This window comes from Mesoplodon bidens (genome assembly GCF_964165515.1).
Source record: "Mesoplodon bidens genome assembly, contig: HAP1_SCAFFOLD_47, whole genome shotgun sequence".
NCBI classification, from domain to species: Eukaryota; Metazoa; Chordata; class Mammalia; order Artiodactyla; family Ziphiidae; genus Mesoplodon; species Mesoplodon bidens.
The window spans coordinates 2,609,005-2,632,291 of NW_027671336.1; positions in this window are offsets into that span (position 1 = coordinate 2,609,005).

The following is a 23,287-nucleotide window of genomic DNA, read 5'->3' on the forward strand; positions in this document are numbered from 1 at the left end:
CTTATGATAAGTTTCTTTTTCTGTGTGACTTATTTCACTTAGAATCATCGTACCTGAATCCACTCATTTTTATGTTACTGGCCTTATGACATTGATTTCATGGCTAAGGGATAGTCAATCGTACATAAGTACCACAATTTTTTGAACCATTTTTATATTTGCTGGGACATTTAAGGTGTACCCAAGTTGAGGTTCTTGTAAGCAGTGCAGCCTTAAATTTTGGGGTGGCTCTGACTTACTGAATTTCAGTTTTCCCAAGGTATATTCCCTAGACTGGAACTGCCCTTGGCTCTGTAGCTCTGTGGTATATTTTCTAGGGAACACAATGCACTCCTCCAGAGAGGCAGTTGGCAATTTACATCCTGCCCATTAGCCTAACAATGCTCCCTGTTCTCCAGGGCCTGTCTTGCCTTTCTGGTTTTTACATATTTTTCGGATGTCCCTTTTGACAAGTGGGATGTGGTCGTTCTTGTAGTGCACATTTGCATTACCCGCTTGCTTGCTTGACCAAAAAGGGCATATGCATTTTTTCTTGAATATATTCAGGAGAAGACACCTATGCCCTTTGGGCCAAGTGCATCATTGTTGAAGTAGTGCCCCTCTTCCTGTGCTTTAAAGGCAATTCCAATGTACCTCTTGTAATCTGTTTCCTGCTATTCTGCTTCGCTTTGACGTCCGCATCATTGCCTTCCCTGAACATATTTTTGGACGATAGTTGTCCTTTATAAATCTGGCAGTTTGGGAATTGCTGTGACCCTGAGATCCGTTTTTCAACTCGCTTCTTTGTGAGCTGAAGGCAAATCCACAATTTTGGTTCAGGACTTATACTCGTTCCTGGCAGGAAGATGAGACTTTGGTTAATTCTTCTTCATGCCAGGAAATAAGAGTGACATGTGCCCGTCCAACTGCTTTACAGCTACTCTCTCATTGGTTCTCCCTTTTCCCTTTCGTCCTCTTCCAAATTGACAACATATGCGAACCAGGATGTTAAAGGGGCTGTCTCTCCAAATTGGGAGATTGATAGTAAATAAGTTGGAAAGTCAAACCGAGACACCAGGAGAGGGACTATTCATTGAGTTTTAGAAACCTTTCGTATTCACAGTGTGTCCATTAGCTAGGATTCCCGTAAATGTTATAACTGTAGTAATATTCCCTTCAAACTGGACAGTTGGGACCCATGGAATGGGTGCCAGGCATTATTGCCTTAAAGGGTGTGCATTTGCTCACCAAAACTCACCCATCTTCTCAGTCCATTGTGTCCAGCCTTATTCCACATCCAGATGTCATTGTAGAGATGGTCATTCCAGGTTCCATCAGAGTACCTGAAGGAATTGTAATGAATTTCCCTTTTTTTTGTTTTGTTTTTGAAATTCCTGTTTATAGTGGGTTTGAGCTGATTCTCGCTGCCATGTTTATGCCAGTCTAGACACACTTGATTCCCTTATGGGGATATATCAATACATAGGTTTTAAGATTCTTACTAGTCAGATATATTCCTCTGCAGGAAATATGGGGTTTTGAGTCCCTTTCACTGAGGAAGGTGTATGTCTTGTCTATTCCATAGTTGGTTTCTGGAATGGTACCTGTGCTTATATCAAACTCTGGTTTTATGCATCACCCCACCTCTCCTTCCCCCTTAAGCAGGCATAAGAGTGTTTTCTAAATGTGAGACTCTGTTCTCTTTCCTAACTCAGTTCATGTGTAGCCATGTTTACAGGACCTTCATAAGTGATATCTTATGATAAGTTTCTTGTACTGTGTGACTTATTTCACTTAGAATCATCGTACCTGAATCCACTCACTTTGCTGCTACTGGTCTTATGACATTGATTTCATGGCTGAGGGATATTCCATCATACGTAAGTACCACAATTTTTTGAACCATGTTTTATATTTCCTGGGATATTTAAGGTGTACCCAAGTTGAGGTTCTTGTAAGCAGTGCAGCCCTAAATATGGGGGTGCCTCTGCCATATTGATTTTCAGTTTCCCCATGGTATATTCCCTAGACTGGAAGTGCCATTGGCTCTGTAGCTCTGATGTTTACTTGTTTAAGGGAACACAATGCACACCTCCAGTGAGGCAGTTGGCAATTTACATCTCGCCCATCAGCATAACAGTGCTCCCTGTTCTCCAGGGCCTGTCTAGCATTTCTGTTTTTTACACATTTTGTGGATGTCTGCTTTGACCGGTGGGAAGTGGTACTTCTTTATAGTTCAGATTTGCATTGCCGCTTTCTTGCTTGGCCAAACATGGTGTATGTGTTTTCTCCTGAATATATTTAGGATAAAACGCATACGCCCTTTTTGGCCAAGTGCATCATTGTCGAAGTTGTGCCCCTCTTCCTGTGCTTTAGAGGCGAATCCAACGCCCCACATGAAATGTATTTCCTGCTATTCTGCCTCTCTTTCAAGTCGGCCTCGTTGACTTCCCTCAACAGATTTTTTGACGATAGTTGTCCTGTATTACTCTGCCAGTTTGTGAAATGCTGTGCCCCTGAGCTCCATTTTTCAACTCGATTTTTGTGAGCTGAACACAAGTCCAAAAATTTGGTTCAGGACCTATACTGGTTCCCGGTGGGTGGCTGAGACTTTGGTTAATTATTCTTCCTGCTTGGAAATTAGAGAGACATGTACCCGTCCAAATGCCTAACAGCTAATCTCTCATTGGTTCTCCCTCTTCCCTTCCATCCTCTGTCAAATTGGCAACCTGTGCGAACCAGGAGGTGAAAGGGGCTGTCTTTCCATGTTGGGAGATTGATAGTAAAGCAGTTGGAATGTGAAACTGGAGCACCACGAGAGGGACTATTCGTTGAGTTTTAGAAACCTTTCGTATGCACACTGTGTCAATTCTCTAGGGTTCCCGTACATGTTATAGCTGTAGTAATATTCCCGTCAACCTGGAAAGTTGGGACTCATGGAATTCGGGCCATGCATTATTGCTTTAAAGCGACTTCATTTGCTCACCCAATCTCACCAATCCTCTCAGTCCCATGTGTCCAGCCTTATGCCACATCCAGCTGTCATTGTAGATAGGGTCATTCCAGGTTCCTTCAGAGACCATGAAGGAATTGTAAAGAATTACCCTGTTTTTTTTTTTTGTTTGTTTGTGAAATTCCTGTTTATAGTGGGTTTGAGCTGATTCTCGCTTCCATGTTTATGCCAGTCTAGACGCACTTGATTCCCTTACGGAGATATATCATTACATAGGTTTTAAGATTCTTACTACTCAGATACATTCCTCTGAGGGAAATATGGGGTTTTGAGTCCCTTTCAGTGAAGAAGGTGTAGGTCTTATCTATTCCATAGTTGGTTTTTGGAACGGAACCTGTGCTTATATTAAACTCTGGTTTTATGCATCACCCCACCTCTCCTTCCCCCTTAAGCAGGCATAAGAGAGTTGCCTAAATGTGAGACTCTGTTCTGTTTCCTAACTCAGTTCATGTCTAGCCATGTTTACAGGATCTTCATAAGTGATATCTTATGATAAGTTTCTTTTTCTGTGTGACTTATTTCACTTAGAATCATCGTACCTGAAACCACTCACTTTGCTGCTACTGTTCTTATGACATTGATTTCATGGCTGAGCGATATTCCATCTTACGTAAGTACCACAAATTTTGCACCATTTTTTATATTTCCTGTGATATTTAAGGTGTACCCAAGTTGCGGTTCTTGTACGCAGTGCAGCCCTAAATTTGGGGGTGGATCTCTCTTATTGATTTTCAGTTTCCCCAAGGTATATTCCCTACACTTGAAGTGCCCTTGGCTCTGTAGCTCTGATGTTTACTTGTTTTAGGGAACACAATGCACACCTCCAGTGAGGCAGTTGGCTGTTTACATCCCACCCATCAGCATAACAAGGCTCCCAGTTCTCCAGGGCCTGTCTTGCATTTCTGGTATTTACATATTTTGTGGATGTCCCTTTTCACTGGTGGGAAGTGATACTTCTTTGTAGTGCAGATTTGCATTGCCAGCTTGCTTGCTTGGCCAAAAAGGGCGAATGTGTTTTATCCTGAATATATTCATGAGAAAATGAATACGCCCTTTTTGGCCAAGTGCATCATTGGCGAAGTTGTGCCCTTCTATCTCTGCTTTACAGGTGATTCCAATTTACCTCTTGAAATCTGTTTCCTGCTATTCTGCCTCGCTTTGAAGTCCTCCTCGTTGCCTTTCGTCAACAGATATTTGGAAGATAGTTGTCCTTTATTACTCTGTCAGTTTGTGAATTGCTGTGCCCCTGAGCTCCATACTTCAACTCGTTTTTAGTGAGCTGAACGCAAGTCCAAAATTTTTGTTTAGGACCTATACTGGTTCCCGGTGTGTGGCTGAGACTTTGGTTAATACTTTTTCCTGCCGGGAAATTAGAGAGACATGTGCCCGTCCAAATGCCTAATAGCTAATATCTCATTGGTTCTCCCTCTTCCCTTCCATCCTCTGCCAAATTGTCAACATTTGTGAACCAGGAGGTTAAAGGGGCTGTCTCTCCAAGGTGGGAGATTGATAATAAAGCAGTTGGAATGTCAAACTGGAGCACCACGAGAGGGACTATTCGTTGAGTTTTAGAAACCTTTCATATTCACAGTGTGTCCATTCTCTAGGTTTCCCGTACATGTTATAGCTGTAGTAATATTCCCTTCAACCTGGAGATTTGGGACCCATGGAATGGGGGCCATGCATTATTGCTTTAAAGCGACTGCATTTGCTCACCCAATCTCACCAATCCTATCAGTCCCAAGTGTCCAGCATAATGCCACATCCAGCTGTCATTGTAGATAGGGTCATTCCAGGTTCCATCAGAGAACCTGAAGGAATTGTAAAGAATTTCCCTGTTTTTTTGTTTTGTTTGTGAATTTCCTGTTTATAGTGGGTTTGAGCTGATTCTCGCTGCCTTGTTTATGCCAGTCTAGACACACTTGATTCCCTTACGGAGATATATCAATACATAGGTTTTAAGATTCTTACTAGTCAGATGTATTCCTCTCCGGGAAATATGGGGTATGGAGTCCCTTTCACTGAGGAAGGTGTAGGTCTTGTCTGTTGCATAGTTGGTTTTTGGAAAGGTACCTGTGCTTATATCAAACTCTGGTTTTATGCATCACCCCACCTCTCCTTCCCCCTTAAGCAGGCATAAGAGAGTTTTCTAAATGTGAGACTCTGTTCTCTTTCCTAACTCAGTTCATGTGTAGCCATGTTTACAGGATCTTCATAAGTGATATCTTATGATAAGTTTCTTTTTGTTTGTGGCTTATTTCACTTAGAATCATCGTACCTGAATCCACTCACTTTGTTGCTTCTGTTCCTTTGACATTGATTTCATGGCTAAGGGATATTCCATCGTACGTAAGTACCACAATTTTTAAACCATTTTTATATTTCCTGGGATATTTAAGGTGTACCCAAGTTGAGGTTCTTGTAAGCAGTGCAGCCATAAATTTGGGGGTGGCTCTGTCTTATTGATTTTCAGTTTTCCCAAGGTATATTCCCTAGACTGGAAATGCCCTTGGCTCTTTAGCTCTGTTGATTACTTGTTTTAGGGAACACAATGCACTCCTCCAGTGAGGCAGTTGGCAATTTACATCCCACCCATCAGCATAACAAGGCTCCCAGTTCTCCAGGGCCTGTTTTGCCTTTCTGGTTTTTACACATTTTGTGGATGTCCCTTTTGACCAGTGGGAAGTGATACTACTTTGTAGTGCAGATTTGCATTGCCCGCTTGCTTGCTGGGCCAAAAAGGTCGTATGCGTTTTCTCCTGAATATATTCAGGAGAAAACGCATACGCCCTTTTTGCCAAGTGCATCATTGTCGAACTTGTGTCCCTCTTCCTGTGCTTTAAATGTGATTCCAACGTACCTCTTGAAATCTGTTTCCTGCTATTCTGCCTCGCTTTCAAGTCTGCCTCGTTGCCTTCCCTCAACAGATTTTTGGACGATAGTTGTCCTTTATTACTCTGCCAGTTTGTGAATTGCTGTGCCCCTGAGCTCCATTTATCAACTCGTTTTTTGTGAGCTGTACGCAAGTCCAAAATTTTGGTTCAGGACCTATACTGGTTCCCGGTGGGTGGCTGAGACTCTGGTTAATTCTTCTTCCTGCCGGGAATTTAGAGTGACATGTGCCCGTCCAAATGCCTAACAGCTACTCTCTCATTGGTTCTCCCTCTTCCCTTCCATCCTCTGCCAAATTGGCAACCTTTGCGAACCAGGAGGTTAAAGGTGCCGTCTCACCAAGTTTGGACATTGATAGTAAAGCAGTTGGAAAGTCAAACCGGAGCACCAAGAGATGGACTATTCGTTGAGTTTTAGAAAACATTCGTTTTCACAATGTGTCCATTCCCTAGGGTTCCCGTACATGTTATAATTGTAGTAATATTCCCTTCAACCTGAAAAGTTGGGATACATGGAATGGGGGCCATGCATTATTGCTTTAAAGGGTCTGCATTTGCACACCCAATCTCACCAATCCTCTCAGTCCCGAGTGTCCAGCCTTATGCCACATCCAGCTGTCATTGTAGATAGGGTCATTCCAGCTTTCGTCAGAGACCCTGAAGGAATTCTAAGGAATTTCCCTGTTTTTTTGGTTTGTTTTTGAAATTCCTTTTCATACTGCATTTGAGCTGATTCTCGCTGCCATGTTTATGCCTGTCTAGACACACAAGATTCCCTTACAGAGACATATCAATACATAGGTTTTAAGATTCTTACTAGTCAGATATATTCCTCTGCGGGAAATATGGGGTTTTGAGTCCCTTTCACTGAGGAAGGTGTAGGTCTTGCCTATTCCATACTCGGTTTTTGAAACGGTACCTGTGCTTATATCAAACTCTGGTTTTATGCATCACCCCACCTCTCCTTCCCCCTTAAGCATGGATAAGAGTGTTTTCTAAATGTGAGACTGTTCTCTTTCCTAACTCAGTTCATGTGTAGCCATGTTTTCAGGATCTTCATAAGTGATATCTTATGATAAGTTTCTTTTTCTGTGTGACTTATTTCACTTAGATTCATCGTACTTGAATCCACTCACATTGCTGCTACTGGTCTTATGACATTGATTTCATGGCTGAGGGATAGTGCATCATACGTAAGAGCCACAATTTTTTGAACCATTTTTATATTTCCTGCGATATTTAAGGTGTACCCAAGTTGAGGTTCTTGTAAGCAGTTCAACCCTAAATTTGGGGGTGGATCTGTCTTATTGATTATCACTTTTCACAAGGTATATTCCCTAGACGGGAAGTGCCGATGGCTCCATAGCTCTGTTGTTTACTTGTTTTAGGGAACGCAATGCACTACTCCAGTGAGGCTGTTGGCAATTTACATCCTGCCCATCATCATAACAAGGCTCCCTGTTCTCCAGGGCCTATCTTGCCTTTCTGTTTTTCACACATTTTGTGGATGTCCCTCTTGACTTGTGGGAAGAGATACTTCTATGTAGTACAGGTTTACATTGCCCGCTTGCCTCCTTGGCCAAAAAGGGAGTATGTGTTCTGTCCTGAATATATTCAAGAGAAAATGCATACGCCCTTTGTGGCCAAGTGCATCATTGTCGAAGTTGTGCCCCTCTTCCTGTGCTTTACAGGCGAATCGAAGGCACCTCTTGAAATGTGTTTCCTGCTATTCAGCCTCTCTTTCAAGTCGGCCTCGTTGACTTCCCTCAACAGATTTTTGGACGATAGTTGTCCTGTATTTCTCTGCCAGTTTGTGTATTGCTATGCCCCTGAGCTCCATTTATCAACTCGATTTTGTGAGCTGAACACAAGTCCAAAAATTTGTTTCAGGACCTCTACTGGTTCCCTGTGGATTGCTGAGACTTTGGTTAATTCTTATTCCTGCCGGGAAATTAGAGAGATATGTGCCCGTCCAAATGCTTAACAGCTACTTTCTCATTGGTTCTCCCTCTTCGCTTCCATCCTCTGCCAAATTGGCAACATGCGCGAACCATTAGGTTAAAGGGGCTGTCTCTCCAATTTGGGAGATTGATAGTACAGCAGTTGGAATGTCAAACTAGAGCACCAAGAGAGGGACTATTCGTTGAGTTTTAGAAACATTTCGTATGCACACTGTATCCATTCTGTTTGTTTCCCATACATGTTATATCTGTAGTAATATTCCCTACAACCTGGAAAGTTGGGATACATGGAATGGGGCCATGCATTATTGCTTTAAAGCGACTGCATGTGCTCACCCAATCTCACCAATCCTCTCATTCCCATGTGTCCAGCCTTATGCCACATGCAGCTGTCATTGTAGATAGTGTCATTCCAGGTTTCATCTGAGACCCTGAAGGAATTGTAAAGAATTTCACTGTTCTTTTGTTTTGTTTTTGAATTTCCTTTTTATAGTGGATTTGAGCTGATTCTCGCTGCCTTGTTTATGCAAGTCTAGACACACTTGTTTCCCTTACGGAGACATATCAATACATAGGTTTTAAGATTCTTACTAGTCAGATATATTCCTCTGCGTGAAATATGGGGTTTTGAGTCCCTTTCACTGAGCAAGGTGTAGGTCTTGTCTATTACATAGTTGGTTTTTGGAACGGTACCTGTGCTTATTTCAAACTGTGGTTTAATGCATCACCCCACCTCTCCTTCCCCCTTAAGCAGGCATAAGATTGTTTTCTAAATGTGAGACTCTGTTCTGTTTCCTAACTCAGTTCATGTGCAGCCATGTTTACAGGATCTTCATAAGTGACATCTTATGATAAGATTCTTTTTCTTTGTCACTTATTTCACTTAGAATCATCGTACCTGAATCCAGTCACTTTGCTGCTACTGGTCTTATGACATTCATTTCATGGCTGAGGGATATTCCATCGTACGTAAGTACCACAATTTTTTGAACCATTTTTATATTTCCTGGGATATTTAAGGTGTACCCATGTTGAGGTTCTTTTAAGCAGTGCAGCAATAAATTTGTTGGTGGCTCTGTGTTATTGATTTTCCGTTTTCACAATGTATATTCCCTAGACTGGAAGTGCCCTTGGCTCTGTATCTTTGTTGTTTACTTGTTTTAGGGAACACAATGCACTCCTCCAGTGAGGAAGTTGGCAATTTACACCCTGCCCATCAGCATAAAAAGGCTCCCTGTTCTCCAGGGCCTGTCTTGCCTTTTTCGTTTTTACACATTTTGTGGATGTCCCTTTTGAGAGGTGGGAAGAGATACTACTTTAAAGTGCAGATTTGCATTGCCCGCTTCCTTGCTGGGCCAAAAAGGTCGTGGGCATTTTCTCCTGAATATATTCAGGAGAAAATGCATACGCCCTTTTTGGCCAAGTGCAACATTGTCGAATTTATGCCCCTCTTCCTGTGCTTTACAGGTGAATCCAATGCACCTCTTGAAATGTGTTTCCTGCTATTTTGCCTCTCTTCATATCGGCCTCGTTGACTTCCCTCAACAGATTTTTGGACGATAGTTGTCCTGTATTACTCTGCTAGTTTGTGAATTGCTGTGCCCATGAGCTCCATTTTCCAACTCGTTTTTTAAGAGCTGAATGCAAGTCCAAAATTTGGTTCAGGACCTATACTGGTTCCCGGTGGGTGGCTGAGACTTTGTTTAATTCTTCTTCCTGCTAGGAAATTAGAGAGACATGTGCCCGTCCAAATGCCTAACAGCTAATCTCTCATTGGTTCTCCCTCTTCCTTTCCATCCTCTGCCAAATTGGCAACATTTGTGAACCAGGAGGATAAAGGGGCTGTCTCTCCAAGTTGGGAGATTGATAGTAAAGCAGTTGGAATGTCAAACCGGAGCACCACGAGTGGGACTATTCCTTGAGTTTTAGAGACCTTTCGTATTCCCAGTGTGTACAATCTCTAGGTTTCCCGTACATGTTATAGCTGCAGTAATATTCCCTTCAACCTGGAGATTTGGGACCCATGGAATGGGGGCCATGCATTATTGCTTTAAAGCGACTGCATTTGCTCACCCAATCTCACCAATCCTCTCAGTCCCAAGTGTCCAGCCTTATGCCACATCTAGCTGTCATTGTAGATAGGGTCATTCCAGGTTCCATCAGAGACCCTGAAGGAATTGTAAAGAATTTCCCTGTTTCTTGTTTTGTTTTTGAAATTCATTTTATAGTAGGTTTGAGATGATTCTCACTGCCATGTTTATGCCAGTCTAGACACACTTAATTTACTTACCCAGACATATCAGTACATAGGTTTTAAGATCATTACTAGTCAGATATATTCCTCTGCGGGAAATACGGCGTTCTGAGGCCCTTTCACTGAGGAAGGTGTCGGTCTATTCTATTCCATAGTTGGTTTTTGGAACGATACCTGTGCTTACATCAAACTCTGGTTTTATGCATCTCCCCACCTCTCCTGCCCCTTTAAGCAGGCATAAGAGTGTTTTCTAAATGTGAGACTGTGTTCTCTTTCCTAACTCATTTCATGTGTAGCCATGTTTACAGGATCTTCATAAGTGATATCTTATGATAAGTTTCTTTTTCTGTGTGACTTATTTCACTTAGAATCATCGTACCTGAATCCACTCACTTTGCTGCTACTGGTCTTATGACATTCATTTCATGGCTGAAGGATATTCCATCGTACGTAAGTACCACAATTTTTGAACCATTTTTATATTTCCTGCGATATTTAAGTTGTACCCAAGTTGAGGTTCTTGTAAGCAGTGCAGCCCTTAATTTGGGGGTGGCACTGTCTTATTGATTTTCAGTTTCTCCAAGGTATATTCCCTAGACTGGAAGTGCCCTTGGCTCTGTAGCTCTGATGTTTCCTTGTTTTAGGGAACATAATGCACACCTCCAGTGAGGCAGTTGGCAATTTGCATCCCACCCCTTAGCATAACAAGGCTCCCTGTTCTCCAGGGCATGTCTTGCATTTCTGGTATTTACACATTCTGTGGATGTCCCTTTTGACCGGTGGGATGTGATACTACTTTGTAGTCCAGATTTGTATTGCCCACTTGCTTGCTTGCCCAAAAAGGGCAAATGCGTTTTATCCTGAATATATTCAGGAGAAAATGAATATGCCATTTTTGGCCAAGTGCATCATTGTCAAAGTTGTGCCCCTCTTCCTGTGCTTTACAGGTGATTCCAACGTACCTCTTGAAATCTGTTTCCTGCTATTCTGCCTCGCATTGAAATCCTCCTCGTTGCCTTTCGTCAATAGATTTTTGGACGATAGTTGTCCTTTATTACTCTGTCAGTTTGTGAATTGCTGTGCCCCTGAGCTCCATAGATGAACTCGTTTTTAGTGAGCTGAACCCAAGTGCAAAATTTTGGTACAGGACCTACACTGGTTCCCGGTGGGTGGCTGAGACTCTGGTTAATTTTTCTTCCCACCGGGAAATTAGAGTCACATGTGCCCGTCCAAATGCCTAACAGCTACTCGCTCATTAGTTCTCCCTCTTCCCTTCCATCCTCTGCCAAATTGGCAACGTGTGTGAACCAGGAGGTTAAAGGGGCTGTCTCTCCAGGTTGGGAGATTGATAGTAAAGCTGTTGTAATGTCAAACTGGAGCACCACGAGAGGGACTATTCGCTGATTTGTAGAAACCTTTCGTATTCACAGTGTGTCCATTCTCTAGGTTTCCCGTACATTTTATAGCTGTAGTAATATTCCCTTCAACCTGGAGAGTTGGAACACATGAAATGGGGGCCATGCATTATTGCTTTAAAGCGACTGCATTTGCTCACCCAATCTCACCAATCCTCTAGTCCCAAGTGTCCAGCCTTATGGCACATCCAGCTGTCATTGTAGATAGGGTCATTCTAGGTTCCATCAGAGACCCTAAAGGAATTGTAAAGAATTTCCATGTTTTCTTGTTTTGTTTTTGAAATTCCTGTTTATAGTGGGTTTGAGCTGATTCTCACTGCCATGTTTATGCCAGTCTAGACACACTTGATTCCCTTACGGAGATATATCAATACATAGGTTTTAAGATTCTTACTAGTCAGATATATGCCTCTGTGGGAAATATGGGGTTTTGAGTCCCTTTCACTGATTAAGGTGTAGGTCTTATGTATTCCATAGTTGGTTTTTGGAAAAGTAACTGTGCTTATATCAAACTCTGGTTTTATGCATCACCCCACCTCTCCTTTCCCCTTAAGCAGGCATAAGAGTGTTTTCTAAATGTGAGACTCTGTTCTCTTTCCTAACTCAGTTCATGTGTAGCCATGTTTACAGCATCTTCATAAGTGATATCTTATGATACGTTTCTTTTTCTGTATGACTTATTTCACTTAGAATCATCGTATCTGAATCCACTCACTTTGCTGCTACTGGTCTTATGACTTTTATTTCATGGCTGAGGGAAATTCCATCGTACGTAAGTTCCACAATTTTTGAACCATTTTTATATTTCCTGGGATATTTAAGGTGTACCAAATTTGAGGTTCTGGTAAGCAGTGCAGCCCTAAATTTGTGGTGGCTCTGTCTTATTGATTTTCAGTTTCCCCAAGGTATATTCCCTAGACTGGAAGTGCCCTTGGCTCTGTAGATCTGATGTTTACTTGTTTTACGGAACACAATGCACACCTCCAGTGAGGCAGATGACAATTTATATCGCGCCCATCAACATAACAAGGCTTCCTGTTCTCCAGGGCCTGTCTTGCATTTCTGGTATTTACACATTTTGTGGATGTCCCTTTTGACCGGTTGGAAGTTAAACTTCTTTGTACTGCAGATTTGCATTGCCGGCTTGCTTGCTTGGCCAAAAAGGTCGTATGCGTTTTCCAATGAATATATTCAGGAGAAAACGCATACGCCATTTTTGGCCAAGTACATCATTGTCAAAGTTGTGCCCCTATTCCTGTGCTTTACAGGCGAATCCAACGCACCTCTTGAAATGTGCTTCCTGCTCTTCTGCCTCTCTTTCAAGTCGGCCTCGTTGCCTTCCCTCAACAGATTTTTGGAGGATAGTTGTCCTGTATTACTCTGCCAGTTTGTGAATTGCTGTGCCCCTGAGCTCCATTTTTCAACTCGTTTTTTGTGAGCTGAACGCAAGTCCAAAAATTTGGTTCAGGATCTATACTGGTTCCCGGTGGGTGGCTGAGACTTTGGTTAATTGTTCTTCCTGCCTGGAAATTAGAGAGACATGTGCCCGTACAAATACCTAACAGCTACTCTCTCATTGGTTCTCCCTGTTCCCTTCCGTCCTCTGCAAAATTTGCAACCTGTGAGGACCAGGAGGTTAAAGGGGCTGTCTCTCCAAGTTGGGAGATTGATAGAAAAGTACTTGGAATGTCAAACTGGAGCACCACGAGAGGGACTATTCGTTGAGTTTTATAAACCATTCGTAATCACAGTGTGTCCATTCACTAGGTTTCCATTACATGTTATAGCTGTAGTAATATTCCCTTCAACCTGGAGAGTTGGGACCCACGGAATGGGGGCCACGCATTATTGCTTTAAAGCGACTGCATTTGCTCACCCAATCTCACCAAACCTCTCAGTCCCAAGTGTCCAGCCTTATGCCACATCCAGGTGTGATTGTAGATAGGGTCATTCCAGGTTTCATCAGAGACCCTGAAGGCATTGTAAAGAATTTCCCTGTATATTTATTTTGTTTTGAAATTCCTTTTTATAGTGGGTTTGAGCTGATTCTCCCTGCCCGCTTTATGCAACTCTAGACACACTTGATTCCCTTACCCAGACATATCAATACATAGGTTTTAAGATTCTTCCTACTCAGATATATTCCTCTGTGGGAAATATGTGGTTTTGAGTCTCTTTCACTGAGGAAGGTGTAGGTCTTGTCTATTCCGTAGTTGGTTTTTGGAACGGTACGTGTGCTTATACCAATCTCCGGTTTTATGCATCATCCCACCTCTCCTTCCCCCTAAAGCAGGCATAAGTGTGTTTTCTAAATGTGAGACTCTGTTCTATTTCCTAACTCTGTTCATGAGTAGCCATATTTACAGCATCTTCATAAGTGATATCTTATGATATGTTTCTTATTTCTGTGTGACTTATTTAACTTACAATCATCGTACCTGAATCCACTCACTTTGCTGCTACTGGTCTTATGACATTGATTTCATGGCTGAGGGATATTCCACCGTACTTAAATGCCACAAATTTTTGAACCATTTTTATATTTCCTGGGATATTTAAGGTGTACCCAAGTTGAGCTTCTTGTAAGCAGTGCAGCCCTAAATATTGAGGTGGCTCTCTCTTATTGATTTTCAGTTTTCCCAAGGTATATTCCCTAGACTGGAATCGCCCTTGGCTCTGTAGCTCTGCTGTTTACTTGTTTTAGGGAACACAGTGCACTCCTCCCTAGAGGCAGTTGGCAATTTACATCCCGCTCATCAGCATAACAAGGCTCCCTGTTCTCCAGGGCCAGTCTTGCCTTTCTGGTTTTTACACATTTTGTGGATATCCCTTTTGACTGGGGGGAAGTGATACTTCTTTGTAGTGCAGATTTGCATTATCCGCTTGCTTGCTTGGCCAAAAAGGGCGTATGCGTTTTCTCCTGAATATATTCAGGAGAAAACGCATACGCCCTTTTTGGACAAGTGCATCATTGTCGAAGTTGTGCCCCTCGTCCTGTGCTTTAAATGCAAATCCAACGTACCTCATGAAAATGGTTTCCTGCTCTTCTGCCTCTCTTTCAAGTCCACCTCGTTGCCTTCCCTCAACAGATTTTTGGACGATAGTTGTCCTTTATTACTCTGCCAGTTTGTGAATTGCTGTGCCCCTGAGCTCCATTTTTCAACTCGTTTTTTGAGCTGTACGCAAGTCCAAAATTTTGGTTCAGGACCTATACTGGTTCCCGGTGGGTGGCTGAGACTCTGGTTAATTCTTCTTCCTGCCGGGAAATTAGAGTGACATGTGCCCGTCCAAATGCCTAACAGCTACTCTCTCATTGGTTCTCCCTCGTCCCTTCCATGCTCTGCCAAATTGGCAACCTGTGCGAACCAGGAGGTTAAAGGGGTTGTCTCTCTAAGTTGGGAGATTGATAGTATAGCAGTTGGAAAGTCAAACCGGAGCACCAGGAGAGGGACTACTCGTTGAGTTTTAGAAACCTTTTGTATTCACAGAGTGTCTATTCTCTAGGTATCCATTACATGTTATAGCTGTAGTAATATTCCCTTTAACCTGGAGAGTTGGGACCCATGGAATGGGGGCCATGCATTATTGTTTTAAAGGGTCTGCATTTGCTCACCCAATCTCACCAATCCTCTAAGCCCCAAGGGTCGAGCCTTATGCCACATCCAGCTGTCATTGTAGATTGGGTCATTCCAGGTTTCATCAGAGACCCTGAAGGAATTGTAAAGAAGTTCCCAGTTTTTTGGTTTTGTATTTGAAATTCTTTTTTATAGTGTGTTTGAGCTGTTTCTCGCTGCAATGTTTATGCCAGTGTAGACACACTTGATTCCCTTACGGAGACATATCAGTACATAGGTTTTAAGATTCTTACTAGTGAGATCTATTACTGTGCGCGAAATATGGGGTTTTGAGTCCCTTTCACTGAGGAAGGTGTAAGTCTTGTCTAATCCACAGTTAGTTTTAGAAACGAAAACGGAGCTTATATCAAACTCTGGTTTTATGCATCACCCCACCTCTCCTTCCCGCTTAAACAGGCATAAGAGTGTTTTCTAAATGTGAGACTATGTTGTCTTTCCTAACTCAGTTCATGTGTAGCCATGTTTACAGGATCTTCATAAGTGATATCTTATGATAAGTTTCTTTTTCTGTGTGACTTATTTCACTTAGAATCATCGTACCTGAATCCACTCACTTTGCTGCTCCTGGTCTTATGTCATTGATTTCATGGCTGAGGGATATTCCATCCTACATAATTACCACAATTTTTTGAACCATTTTTTTATTTCCTGGGATATTTAAGGTGGACCCAAGTTGAGGTTCTTGTAAGCAGTGAAGCCCTAAATTTGAGGGTGGCTCTGTCTTATTGATTTTCAGTTTTCCCAAGGTATATTCCCTAGATTGGAAGTGCCGTTGGCTCTGTAGCTCTGTTGTTTACTTGTATTAGGGAACGCAATGCACTCCTCCAGTGAGGCAGTTGGCAATTTACATCCCGCCCATCAGCATAACAAGGCTCGCGGTTCTCCAGGGCCTGCTTGCCTTTCTGGTTTTTACACATTTTGTGGCTGACCCTTTTGACCATTGGGAAGTGATACTTCTTTGTTGTGCAGATTTGCAGTGCCCGCTTGCTTGCTTGGACAAAAAGGGCGTATGCGTTTTCTCCTGAATATATTCAGGAGAAAACGCATACGCCCTTTTTGGCCAAGTGCGTCATTGTCGATGTTGTGCCCCTCTTCCTATGCTTTAAAGGCGATTCCAACGTACCTCTTGAAATCTGTTTCTTGCTATTCTGCCTCGCTTTCAAGTCTGCGTCGATGCCTTCCCACAACCGATTTTCGGACCATAGTGGTCATTTATTACTCTGCCAGTTTGTGAATTGCTGTGCCCCTGAACTCCATTTTTCAACTCGTTTTTTGTGAGCTGTTCGCAAGTCCAGAATTTTGGTTCAGGACCTATACTTGTTCCCGGTGGCTGGCTGAGACTTTGGTTAAATCTTCTTCCCGCTGGGAAATTAGAGTGATATGTGCCCGTCCAAATGCCTAACAGCTACTCTCTCATTGGTTCTCCCTCTTCCCTACCATTCTGTGAAAAATTGGCAGCCTGTGTGAACCAGGAGGTTAAACGGGCTGTATCTCCAAGTTGGGAGATTGATAGTAAAGCAGTTGGATTTTCAAGCTGGAGCACCAGGGGAGGGAGTATTTGTTGAGTTTTAGAAAGCTTTCGTGTTCAGAGTGTGTCCATTCTCTAGGTTTCCCGTACATGTTATAGCTGTAGTAATATTCCCTTCAAGCTGGAGAGTTGGGACCCATGGAATGGGTGCCATGAATTATTGCTCTAAAGGGTCTGCATTTGCTCACCCAATCTCACCAATCCTCTCAGTCCCAAGTGTCCAGCCTTATGCCACATCCAGCTGTCATTGTAGATAGGGTCATTCCAGGTTTCATCAGGGACACTGAAGGTATTGTAAAGAATTTCCCTGTTTTTTTGAATAGTTTTCGAAAGTGCTTTTTATACTGTGTTTGAGCTGATTCTTGCTGCCAGGTTTATGCCACTCTAGACACACTTGAATCCCTAAGGCAGACATATCAATACATAGGTTTTAAGATTCGTACTAGTCAGATATATTCCTCTGTCGGAAATATGGGGTTTTGAGTCCCTTTCACTGAGGAAGCTGTAGGTCTTGTCTATTCCATAGCTGGTTTTTGGAACGGTACCTGTGCTTATATCAAACTCTGGTTTTATGCATCACCCCACCTCTCCTTTCCCCTTAAGCAGGCATAAAACTGTTTTCTAAATGTGAGACTCTGTTCTCTTTCCTAACTCAGTTCATGTGTAGCCATGTTCACTGGATCTTTATAAGTGATATCTTATGATAAGTTTCTTTTTCTGTGTGACTTATTTCACTTAGAATCATGGTACCTAAATCCACTCACTTTGCTGCTCCTGGTCTTATGACATTGATTTCATGGCTGAGGGATATTCCGTCGTACATAAATACCAAATATTTTTGAACCATTTTTATATTTCCTGGGATATTTAAGGTGTACCCAAGTTGCGGTTCTTGTAAGCAGTGCAGCCCTAAATTTGGGGGTGGCTCTGTCTTATTGATTTTCAGTTTTCCCAAGGTATATTCCCTAGACTGGAAGTGCCCTTGGCTCTGTAGCTCTGTTGTTTACTTGTTTTAGGGAACGCAATGCACTCCTCCAGTGAGGCAGTTGGCAATTTATATCCCGCCCATCTGCATAACAAGGCTCCCTCTTCTCCAGGGCCTGTCTGGCCTTTCTGGTTTTTACACATTTGTGGATGTCCCTTTTGAACGGTGGGAAGTGATACTTTGTAGTGCAGATTTGCATTGCCCGCTTGCTTGCTTGGCCAAAAAGGGCGTATGCGTTTTCTCCTGAATATATTCAGGAGAAAACGCATACGCCCTTTTTGGCCAAGTGCGTCAGTGTCGAAATTGTGCCCCTCTTCCTGTGCTTTACAGGCGATTCCAACTTACGTCTTAAAATCTGTTTCCTGCTATTCTGTCTCGCTTTCAAGTCCGCATCGCTGCCTTCCCTCAACAGATTTTTGGACGATTGTTGTCCTTTATTTCTCTGCCAGTTTGTGAATTGCTGTGCCCCTGAGCTCCATGTTTCAACTCGTTTTTTGTGAGCTCTACGCAAGTCCAAAATTTTGGTTCAGGACCCATACTGGTTCCCAGTGTTTGGCTGAGACTCTGGTTAATTCTTCTTCCTGACGGGAAATTAGAGTGACATGTGCCCATCCAAATGCCTAACAGCTACTCTCTCATTGGTTCTCCCTCTTCCCTTCCATCCTCTGCCAAATTGGCAACCTGTGCTAACCAGGAGGTTAAAGGGTTTGTCTCTCCAAGTTGGGAGATTGATAGTAAAGCAGTTGGAAAGTCAAACCGGAGCACCAGGAGAGGGACTACGCGTTGAGTTTTAGAAACCTTTTGTATTCACAGTGTGTCCTTTCTCTAGGTTTCCCGTACATGTTATAGCTGTAGTAATATTCCCTTCAACATGGAGAGTTGGGACCCATGGAATGGGGGCCATGCATTTTTGCTTTAAAGGGTCTGCATTTGCTCACCCAATCTCACCAATCCTCTCAGTCCCAAGTGTCCAGCCTTATGCCACATCCAGCTGTCATTGTAGATAGGGTCATTCCAGGTTTCATCAGAGACCCTGAAGGAATTGTAAAGAATTTCCCTGTTTTTTGGATTTGTTTTTCAAATTCCTCTTTATAGTGGGTTTGAGCTGATTCTCGCTGCCATGTTTATGCCAGTCTAGACTCCCTTGATTCCCTTACAGAGACATATCAATACATAGGTTTTAAGATTCTTACTAGTCAGATCTATTCCTCTGCGTGAAATATGGGGTTTTGAGTCCCTTTCACTGAGAAAGGTGTAGGTCTTGTCTATTCCACAGTTGGTTTTAGAAATGGTACCTGTAGTTATATCAAACACTGGTTTTATGCATCACCCCACCTCTCCTTTCCCCTTAAGCAGGCATAAGAGTGTTTTCTAAATGTGGGACTATGTTCTCTTTCCTAACTCAGTTCATGTGTAGCCATGTTTACAGGATCTTCATAAGTGATATCTTATGATAAGTTTCTTTTTCTGTGTGACTTATTTCACTTAGAATCATCGTACCTGAATCCACTCACTTTGCTGCTCCTGGTCTTTTGTCATTGATTTCATGGCTGAGGGATATTCCATCGTACATAAATACCACAGTTTTTGGAACCATTTTTATATTTCCTGGAATATTTAAGGTGTACCCAAGTTGAGGTTCTTGTAAGCAGTGCAGCCCTAAATTTGGGGGTGGCTCTGTCTTATTGATTTTCAGTTTTCCCAAGGTATATTGCCTAGACTGGAAGTGCCCTTGGCTCTGTAGCTCTGTTGTTTACTTGTTTTAGGGAACGCAATGCAGTCCTCCAGTGAGGCAGTTGGCAATTTACATCACGCCCATCAGCATAACAAGGCTCCCTGTTCTCCAGGGCCTGTCTTGCCTTTCAGGTTTTTACACATTTTGTGGATGACCCTTTTGACCGGTGGGAAGTGATACTTCTTTGTAGTGCAGATTTGCATTGCCCGCTTGCTTGCTTGGCCAAAAAGGGCATATGCGTTGTCTCCTGAATATATTCAGGAGAAAATGCATACGCCCTTTTTGGCAAAGTGCGTCATTGTCGAAGTTGTGCCCCTCTTCCTGTGCTTTACAGGCAATTCCAACGTACCTCTTGATATCTGTTTCTTGCTATTCTGCCTCGCTTTCAAGTCCGCATCGTGGCCTTCCCTCAATAGATTTTTGGACGATAGTTGTCCTTTATTACTCTGCCAGTTTTTGAATTGCTGTGCCCCTGAGCTCCATTTTTCAACTCGTTTTTTGTGAGCTGTATGCAAGTCCAAAATTTTGGTTCAGGACCCATACTGGTTCCCATTGAGTGGCTGAGACTCTGGTTAATTCTTCTTCCTGCCGGGAAATTAGAGTGACATATGCCCGTCCAAATGCCTAACAGCTACTCTCTCTTTGGTTCTCCCTCTTCCCTTCCATCCTCTGCCAAATTGGCAACCTGTGCGAACCAGGAGATTAAACGGGTTGTCTCTCCAAGTTGGGAGATTGATAATAAAGCAGTTGGAAAGTCAAAGCGGAGCACCAGGAGAGGGACTACTCGTTGTGTTTTAGAAACCATTTGTATTCACAGTGTGTCCATTCTCTAGGTTTCCATTACATGTTATAGCTGTAGTAATATTCCCTTCATCATGGAGAGTTGGGAACCATGGAATCGGGGCCACGCATTTTTGCATTAAAGGGCCTGCATTTGCTCACCCAATCTCACCAATCCTCTCAGTCCCAAGTGTCCAGCTTTATGCCACATCCAGCTGTCATTGTAGATAGGGTCATTTCAGGTTTCATCAGAGACCCTGAAGGAATTGTAAAGAATTGCCCTGTTTATTGGTTTTGTTTTTGAAATTCCTTTTTATACTGATTTTGAGCTGATTCTCGCTGCCATGTTTATGCCAGTCTAGACACACCTATTCCCTTACGGAGACGTATCAATACATAGGTTTTAAGATTCTTACTAGTCAGATCTATTCCTCTGCGGGAAATATGGGGTTTTGGGTCCCTTTCACTGAGGAAGGTGTAGGTCTTGTCTATTCCACAGTTGGTTTTGCAAACGGTACCTGTGCTTATATCAAACTCTGGTTTTATGCATCACCCCACCTCTCCTTTCCCCTGAAGCAGGCATAAGAGTGTTTTCTAAATGTGAGACTCTGTTCTCTTTCCTAACTCAGTTCATGTGTAGCCATGTTTACAGGATCTTCATAAGTGATATCTTATGATAAGTTTCTTTTTCTGTGTGACTTATTTCACTTAGAATCATCGTAACTGAATACACTCACTTTGGTGCTCCTGGTCTTATGACATTGATTTCATAGCTGAGGGATATTCCATCGTACATAAATACCACAGTTTTTTGAACCATATTTATATTTCCTGGGATATTTAAGGTGTACCCAAGTTGAGGTTCTTGCAAGCAGTGCAGCCCTAAATTTGGGGGTGGCTCTGTCTTATTGATTTTCAGTTTTCCCAAGGTATATTCCCTACACTGGAAGTGCCCTTGGCTCTGTTGCTCTGTTGTTTACTTGTTTTAGGGAACGCAATGCACTTCTCCAGTGAGGCAGTTGGCAATTTACATCCCGCCCATCAGCATAACAAGGCTCCCTGTTCTCCAGGACCTGTCTTGCCTTTCTGGTTTTTACACATTTGTGGATGTCCCTTTTGGCCGGTGGGAAGTGATACTTCTTTGTAGTGCAGATTTGCATTGCCCGCTTGCTTGCTTGGCCAAAAAGGGCGTATGCGTTTTATCCTGAATATATTCAGGAGAAGAGGCTTACGCCCTTTTTGGCCAAGTGCGTCATTGACGAAGTTGTGCCCCTCTTCCTATGCTTTAAAGGCGATTCCAACGTACCTCTTGAAATCAGTTTCCTGCTATTCTGCCTCGCTTTCAAGTCCGCATCGTTGCCTTCCCTCAACAGATTTTTGGACGATAGTTGTCCTTTATTACTCTGCCAGTTTGTGAATTGCTGTGCCCCTGAGCTCCATTTTTCAACTCGTTTTTTGTGAGCTTTACGCAAGTCCAAAATTTTGGTTCAGGATCTATACTGGTTCCTGGAGGGTTTCTGAGACTTTGGTTAATTCTTCTTCCTGCCGGGAAATTAGAGTGACCTGTGCCCGTCCAAATGCCTAACAGCTAGTCTCTCATTGGTTCTCCCTCTTCCCTTCCATCCTCCGCCAAATTGGCAACCTGGGCGAACCAGGACGTTAAAGGTGTTGTCTTTCCAAGTTGGAAGATTGATAGTAAAGCAGTTTTTTGATCCATTTTTATATTTCCTGGGATATTTAAGGTGTACCCAAGTTGAGGTTCTTGTAAGCAGTGCAGCCCTTAATTTGTGGGTGGCTCTGTCTTATTGATTTTCAGTTTTCCCAAGGTATATTCCCTAGACTGGAAGTGCCCTTGGCTCTGTAGCTCTGTTGTTTATTGTTTTAGGGAACGCAATGCACTCCTCCAGTGAGGCAGTTGGCAGTTTACATCCCGCCCATCAGCATAACAAGCCTCCCTGTTCTCCAGGGCCTGTCTTGCCTTTCTGGTTTTTACACATTTTGTGGATGTCCTTTTTGACCAGTGGGAAGTGACACTTCTTTGTAGTGCAGATTTGCATTGCCTGCTTGCTTGCTTGGCCAAAAACTGCGTATGCGTTTTCTCCTGAATATATTCAGGAATATATTCAGGAGAAAACGCATACGCCCTTTTTGTCCCAGTGCGTCATTGTCGAAGTTGTGCCCCTCTTCCTGTGCTTTAAAGACGATTCCAACGTACCTCTTGAAATCTGTTTCCTGCTATTCTGCCTCGCTTTCAAGTCCGCCTCGATGCCTTCCCTCAACAGATTTTTGTTCGATAGTTGTCCTTTATTACTCTGCCAGTTTGTGAGTTGCTGTGCCCCTGAGCTCCATTTTTCATCTCGTATTTGTGAGCTGTACGCAAGTCCAAAATTTTGGTTCAGGACCTATACTTGTTCCCGGTGGGTCGCTGAGACTTTGGTTAATTCTTCTTCCTGCCGGGAAATTAGAGTGACATGTGCCCGTCCAAATGCCTAACAGCTACTCTCTCATTGGTTCTCCCCCTTCCATTCCATCCTCTGCCAAATTGGCAACCTGTGCTAACCAGGAGCTTAAAAGGGCTGTCTCTCCAAGTTGGGAGATTGATAGTAAAGCAGTTGGAAAGTCAAACTGGAGCACAAGGAGAGGGACTATTCGTTGAGTTTTAGAAACCTATTGTATTCACAGAGTGTCCATTCTCTAGGTTTCCCATACATGTTATATCTGTAGTAATCTTCCCTTCAACATGGAGAGTTGGGACCCATGGAATGGGGGCCATGAATTTTTGCTTTAAAGGGTCTGCATTTGCTCACCCAATCTCACCAATCCACTCAGTCCCAAGTGTCCAGCTTTATGCCACGTCCAGCTGTCATTGTAGATAGGGTCATTCCAGGTTTCATCAGAGACCCTGAAGGAATTGTAAAGAATTTCCCTGTTTTTTGGATTTGTTTTTGAAATTCCTTTTTATAGTGGCTTTGAGCTGATTCTGGCTGCCATGTTTATGCCAGTCTAGACACACTTGATTCCCTTATGGAGACATATCAATACATAGGTTTTAAGTTTCTTACTAGTCAGATCTATTCCTCTGCGGGAAATATGGGGTTTTGAGTCCATTTC